Genomic DNA, 7198 nt, shown 5'->3' with positions numbered 1-7198 from the left:
AATATAGTGCTTGTATTGTTATCCTCATTTTAGAAGTCAGAAAACTGAAGAAATTCAATAACTAGTAACTAGCAGAACGAGTCTCAAACTCAGGCCTTACTTGGGGAAAGTTGATTGCTTTCCCCACTATACCACAGTGTCTCTACAAAGTACCAATGACTTGCACATCACATCCAGACTTAATTCATAGACATCTCTCTGCTCACACTCAACCTCTCGATTTTGAGATTTCCGTTACTAGAGACAGAGGCTTAGATCTTTTAAGAACAAGGCAAAGGATAGTCATTATGACAACCCCAAAAGATAATTGGGAAACTTTTCCTAACAGTCTCAAAAGATATGTCCATCGATATCTCTCATAATGAAATTCCTGAGCCCTTCTAATCAGGAATTGCTCACTAATGATGCATAGCAAATCCACCCTGCTATAGTTCATGCCATTTCCCTTCTTGCTACAGACTCAGTAACAGCAGGGGATAGTTTGTAGCCACCCTTACCAGTAGGATATTCCTTTATTTGTAAACTAATATTAAGTCCTCCTTTACCAGGCTGTGACTCCCTTTCCTTTAGACTACCTGCCTCAAAGATGGCCCCAAGTTATAGGTCAACTCTATGCACCTTCAGAGTCCAGTGACCATTTAAATGGACTTAATTACAACCTCTAACAACATATGCTAATGATGCATTTTACATGCCTTTACTTGCCTTTGGGGTGTATATAGAATCCTGAGGCAGAATGGTACTGGATTCAGAGGACTAGAATGTTGAATTGGAAATGAGGTGGCCTGGGTTCTGTTTCCAGTGTTTCTACTTCCTGTGTGCATCTGAGCAAGTCCTCTAGCATCTGAGCCTCAGTGTCCTCATCTGTATAATGAGAGGATTGGGCTCAATGATTTCTAAGGTACCTTCCACACATTTTCATTAGAATATAAGAGCTTACAAACATAGATTGGTTTATTCTTTGTACTTGTATCCACAGAACCTAGCATAACTCCTGGCATGTAGTGGGTACTTAAAAATATTTCATGAATTGATTCCAGTCCCAGATCTGTGAAAATGGAGAACTGGACCAGATGATCTCCAAGATTCTTTCCAATTCTAAATCTAAGATCCTAGATCCCTACAGTTTTAGAGCTGAAAGGGAACTCAGACAAGTCTAGTTCAGCTCCTAAATTTCACAGAAGAGAAAACTGAGGTAAAAATACTAGTTCAGATGACTTGCCTATGACAAATTAGTGGCAAATCCAAGTTTAGATCCAGATCTCCTAACTTCCAGTCTAGTACTCCTTCCGCTCTGTTAATTAGAACATTATCTAAGAGAACAAAAAACAGGTGAAATTCCATTTTAATAAATAATATGGGGCAATTCATGAAAGAACCTATTGCAATACCACCACTAATGTCCTACTATTTATGCTTCATTATGAGATGGAGGTGACCTTGATCAAAGCTATTAATAGCTCAAAGACTGGTTTTCGTCCGTCATGCTAGAAGACCAAAATGACATCAATATGTTGGAATCAAGGTACAGTGTGTCTGACTGTGTCTGATCAGACCAATACGAGCTTGGAAGGATCTACCACAGGCTGGGCACAAATAGTCCATATGAAATTTGGAGTGGAGATGTCACTAAATTTGCTTATCTCACATTTCTTTTGAGCTACTGCAATTCTGCTTTGCTCATAGAGCACACTGCCTGCTTTGATGCAGGGGCACCACCCTGGACAGTCCTTTGCCAGTATCTCCCATGTCACACAATTGATTCCAAAGTTCTTCAGAGGGACTTTAAAAGTGTCCTTGTATCATTTCTTCTGACCACCATGTGAGTACCTCCCTTGTATGAATTCTCTTTAAAATAGTCTTTTAGGAAAATACACATTTGGCATTTGAACAACATAGCCAGCCCACCAGAGTTGTGCTCTCTGCAGTACAACTCTGCAGTAAAACAAGTTTGAATGCTTGCTGGTTTACCTTGAGAAAGGACTTCGGTATCTAGTACCTTATCTTGCCAGGTGATCTTCAGAATCTTTCTAAAACAATTCAAATGGATTTGTTTCAGTTTCCTGGCATGGTGCTGGTAGATCATCCAGGTTTCACAGGCATATGATGAGGTCAGTGTGACAGCTCTATAGAGCTTTGGTAGGTAGTCTAATATCTCTCTCTCTGGAAGAAAGTATAAAGAGCTCAAAGACTATTAATACAAGGAGACTATAAACTCTGTCTAATAGGTTCTACCAAGTTGTAAAGCTTTGGCAACTGTGCTCAAAAGAAAACAGCACAAATCTGTGCTAAGAAAAATTATAGTTTTGCTATCCAAGGGCCGGTGTAGCTAAACTTAGAATCTAATAATGCAAATATTGGCCACCAGGTGATTGTTTAGGGCATATTGTTGCATTCGACCATCTACTAAAGCATCAAGGACTTTCAATCCACATCAGTGGACAGATTCCCTCCACAGATGAAATCACTGATCTAATGTAACATGGGGAGATATAGATGAATAAGACCCTTCTCTTAAAAAGGTTGGAGACTAACTGAGGTTCTAGGAATCATTTGCTCACTATAGTAAATGAACAAGTGAAGGGACATGTTCTGAATCCAATAGGGGAGAATAGCAGGGCGCAGAAACTTCCAGACATATGAAGTAAATGAGAACTTTTAAGTTAATCATAATTGGAGATCTAACTAGATATCAACAATTCAGTTTCCCTATCTATGCCTATGCATGGATCTCCTCCAATCTGTATCAATCTATTAATCAACAAGCATTTATTATGCTACCACTATGTGCCAGGCACTATGCCAGGTTTTGTAGATTCAAAGACAAAAATGAAATATTTCCTGCCTTCAAGGAACTTGTATTCCATTGGCAAAGACCACAAACATATATCTAAGTATATTAAAAAGGTGTATCAAATAAACACTGGGATTTGGGGGAGGAAGGCACTAGCAGCCATGTTGCTCCAGACACCTAACAGTGGAAGTTCTCCTCAAGGCTCTGACCTTGGCCCTCTTTTCTTTTCTCTCAATACTCCTTTCCTTCTTGACTTGATCTACTCATATGCCTACAATTAAGACAGCTACTGAATATATTTCTCCAGCCCTGACTTCTTCCCAAAGCTCCAAGAATACATTTCTTAGGCTGGTAGACTTGGAGTAAAGAAGACCCAAGCACAAAGTTTTCCTCAGACACTTACTGACTGTGTGACATTGGTCAATTTAATCTTTGTCAGCTTCAATTTTCTCATTTGTAAAGTAGCATCTACTTCAGCTGGGTGGCACAGTGAGCCAGGCCTGGAGTCAGGAAGACCTGAGTTCAAATACAGCCTCAGACACTTACAGCTGTGTGACCCTGAGCAAATCATATAACCTGGTCTTAGTTTCCTCATCTGTACAATGAGCTGGAGAAGAGAATTGCAGATCAGTCCAGTATCTTTACCAAGAAAATCCCAGATGAGTCACTAAGAGTCTGACACAACTGAAATGACTTGACAACAACAATAATACCCATATAATACTTTTTTATGACATTATAAGCCACTTCATCTTTATAGCTTCAGTGACTGGCACAGGATCTTATACAAAGAAGACAATAAATGTTTGTTACTTATGCTGAGCCTATTTCATTCCACTTAAAATAAGTATCAGATCATCTACCTAACAACTTTAAACCATGCAGGCCCTTGATTTTGAAAACTATTTCAAATTTCCTTTGGCCTCCTGAATCATATTATTGTTTCTTCCTTCCTTTTTTTAGGCAGTTGGGGTTAAGTGACTTACCCAGAGTCACACAGCTAGTAAATGTCAAGTGTCTGGCCCGAGGCTGGGTTTGAGCTCAGGTCTTCCTCATTCCGGGGCTGGTGCTCTATTCACTGCACCACCAGGCTGTCCCATATTATTGTTTCTTACCTACAAACCTGAGTTACCCACACCTGGAGGATCTTGGGATTTACTATATCTATCAATCACTCAACAAATGCTTGTCATAAACACATTGGGCAGTCTTTGTTGGAAGTCAGTTTCATTGACGAATATAGGTCTCTATAATCTTCTGAGTTAGATGGTAAACCAAATAACATTACCATTTGTGTAGTTTCATCATTATTTTGCCCTGAAATAATCATAGTATTAATAATAACATACTTCATAGGTTTTATAGAAATAGAATATACAATGTTAGGGCTGGAAGAGTCCTTAGAGAACTTAATTTTAATTCCACTCTCCATCTTAGAGATAGAGTTTTTAGAAATCTGTAATCCCCTTGATGCCAGTGATATGTTTGGCCTTCCAGGCACACAAGCACCTCTTTATCATCTATGCTTTAAAATTCATGATATGATTTTTCTTCAAAAGCTTTATTTTCCTTATTTTGGTTTGCTTAGCAGAAAATAGTCCTGCTTTGGTGTTAGGAAGAGGAGATGGCCCAGGTATACCTTGATACAGGAAAGCAGGCTCAGGATTCAAAGTTAACTACAGCAAATTTATACAGATAGTCAAAAATTGACTCTATAATATTGAGTTGACATTGATATAGCACTTTAGGGCTTTCAAAGTACTTTCCATAGAATTACAGAATTTAGAGCTAAGAAAAAAGCCTAGAAATTGAAGGATCCCTAGCCTATCATTTTACATATGAGGAAAAATGAAGCCCCAAATCAGACAACCAAAAATGAGCCTGATTGAGATATAAGAGTCTTCTGTCCAAGAATGGATACTTTTTTCCTACAATTCCACAGAAATGCTCAAATGAAAAGGATCTCAGAAGTCAACCAAAACATCCCTCAAAAGCAACTGAAAACTTCCCAGTGAGGAGAAACTGACTCTCTTCTTAAGAATTTCATTTCACTTTTTCACAGCTCTAATTCTTAAGCTTTTTTTTTTCTGAGATCAAGCCCAACTTGCTTCTAAGGACTCTGATCAATACATGAATATTCATGATTACAGGGAATCAATGATGACACATGATATCCATTACAGAGGGGTGATGGAACTGGGTGCAGAGTGAGACCCATATTTTTGTATGCAGATATCGAAGAGAATTCATTTCATTTGACTATACATATCTATTACGTGAATTTTTTTTTCTAATGGCATTGGTGGGAGAGGGTGAGGGGGAGAAAAAATAGATTTCTGTTGGTTTCTCTTATAGAAATGCAGTTCTACCCATGTGAAATGTTAGGTACACTTTGAGATAAGGTCACTGTGTTGTTCATTTTATAAAATGGAAGTCTTATAAAATAGAAATAATCTATAATTTTTTGTAATATAAAACAAAACACATCAATAATACTTTAAAAAGAAAGAAAAAGAAAGCCTTTTGAATTGTATCCTGATGGGAAGAAGAAAAAGTGTGAGGACTCCAAGCTTTTCTGGAATTCCTGAATGAAGGTTGGTAGTGTTACACATCTCACTCTAAAATGAAGGATTTTTTGTTGACCATGAACATAAGAAAAACACTTCTCTTACATGACTAGATATTATTGACCTCCATAGAATTTAAGTTCCTTGAGAGCAAGAACTATTTCATTTTGTCATTATGTCCCCATTGCCTAGTACTATGTGCCCAACACATAACAGATATAAAAATATATATGTATTTATGAATGTGTGTGTGTGTGTGTGTGTGTGTGTGTGTATGATATTGTTGAATTGAAGGGAGAAAACCCCACACCCATCATCCTTAGTGCTGCCTTCCAGGTCCAAATAGAACAAATTCAATCCTTCTTTTGCATGATAGTCCTCCAAATACTTGAAAGCTATTATTATGTTCTTCCCTGTCTCCCCATTCCAAATCTTCTCTTCTTCATCCAGGTTCCTTCAACCAATCTGCACACAGCAAGAAAACAACCTCTTCATCAACAATGACCCCTGAGAAAAACTTTGAGAACCACTGAGATACTACTCTTATTTTCTGCCCATTCCCTTTAAGGGACCCCAAGAGCAAGATGACCCACAGCTTTGGTGTATCATAACTTCTCTGTGACAATAAATTGGTCATTTTGTGCTTCAGTGAAAATGTGCTGAGCACAGTCTGAGTGACCATCAAGTCATGGCTGCCAAATCTTTCCAAGGTTCACTAACTAGTGACCTGGAAAACTCCATATAAAGCCTTTAACAGTCTTCAAGGGCCGGAAGAGATTTAAATGGTTAACTCATCCACTGATCCAGAGTGAACTTGGGATCAGCTTGCCCTGCATATTCCTTCCTAGGACCGGAAGAAAAATCTGAAAACAACCTCATTTAAGGAGAGTACATTTCAAGTGGACAGGTCAATAGCAAACTTCCTTGGTAATTAGTGACTATTCACATTATGAAAGGGCTGCTGAAATCATGTGTTCCCAAATTTCTCAATGGCTTTCCTGGAATAGGCTGGAAGTTGGAGATGAAGCAAAAAACTTTCATCCCGGAATCAGTCATTTACGTTTCCTTTATTTCAGTCTCAGATATTCAAAATAGCAGCCGATGATAAAAAGATAGATAACTTACAACAATTTCTCAAGGATCCATAGTTTCATAGTTGTGGGTGGTCCTTCTACCAATCATACACTGCAGCCCTTTTATGCCTTAGTACAGTTTTGTGAGTAGTCTTGGCTGAATAAAATTCATCACTTTGTGTCAATGATCATTTATTAAGTACCTACTATGTGCTTTAGAGAGGTAAATTAGTCAATCAACAAGCATTTTTAGGTAACTTCTATATTCTAGGCACTGGAGATAGAAAGAACAAAATAAATAGACACCGCCCTCAAGGAGCTTACCTTCTGTTTGGGGAAATAACGTTTATAGAAACAGATACAAAATACATACAAAGTGGTATTATTTTTTGATGAGAGAGGAAGGCAAGCAAGGGTATCAGCAGCTGGCACACAGATATACCCAAAGTGCTATCCGAAAAGACAGGTGCTTCTTTCATCTAAGTGTATCAGTATCAAGTTGTCCCATCTCAAATCTAACTATAAACTATACTGTCATATCAACAATTTAGAAAACTGAAGAAAAAATAACCTAGTCCCATAACCTAGTCCCATCTCTTTTGGTGTTGTTATATTAAAAGAAAACACCTCAAGTCATTGGAGTCTCAGTAGCTAGGATCATCTCCTTGTGCGATGTTTTAATTTGTCATTCATAACCATCTCTGTATCACCGCAGTAAATTGTAAAATATTAAATTCATACCACAACCTCCTCTTTCATGAAAC

The sequence above is a fragment of the Phascolarctos cinereus genome, unplaced genomic scaffold (assembly GCF_003287225.1).
Source record: "Phascolarctos cinereus isolate Bilbo 61053 unplaced genomic scaffold, phaCin_HiC Scaffold_2;HRSCAF=192, whole genome shotgun sequence".
Taxonomy (NCBI): domain Eukaryota; kingdom Metazoa; phylum Chordata; class Mammalia; order Diprotodontia; family Phascolarctidae; genus Phascolarctos; species Phascolarctos cinereus.
This window is presented reverse-complemented; position numbering follows the sequence as displayed.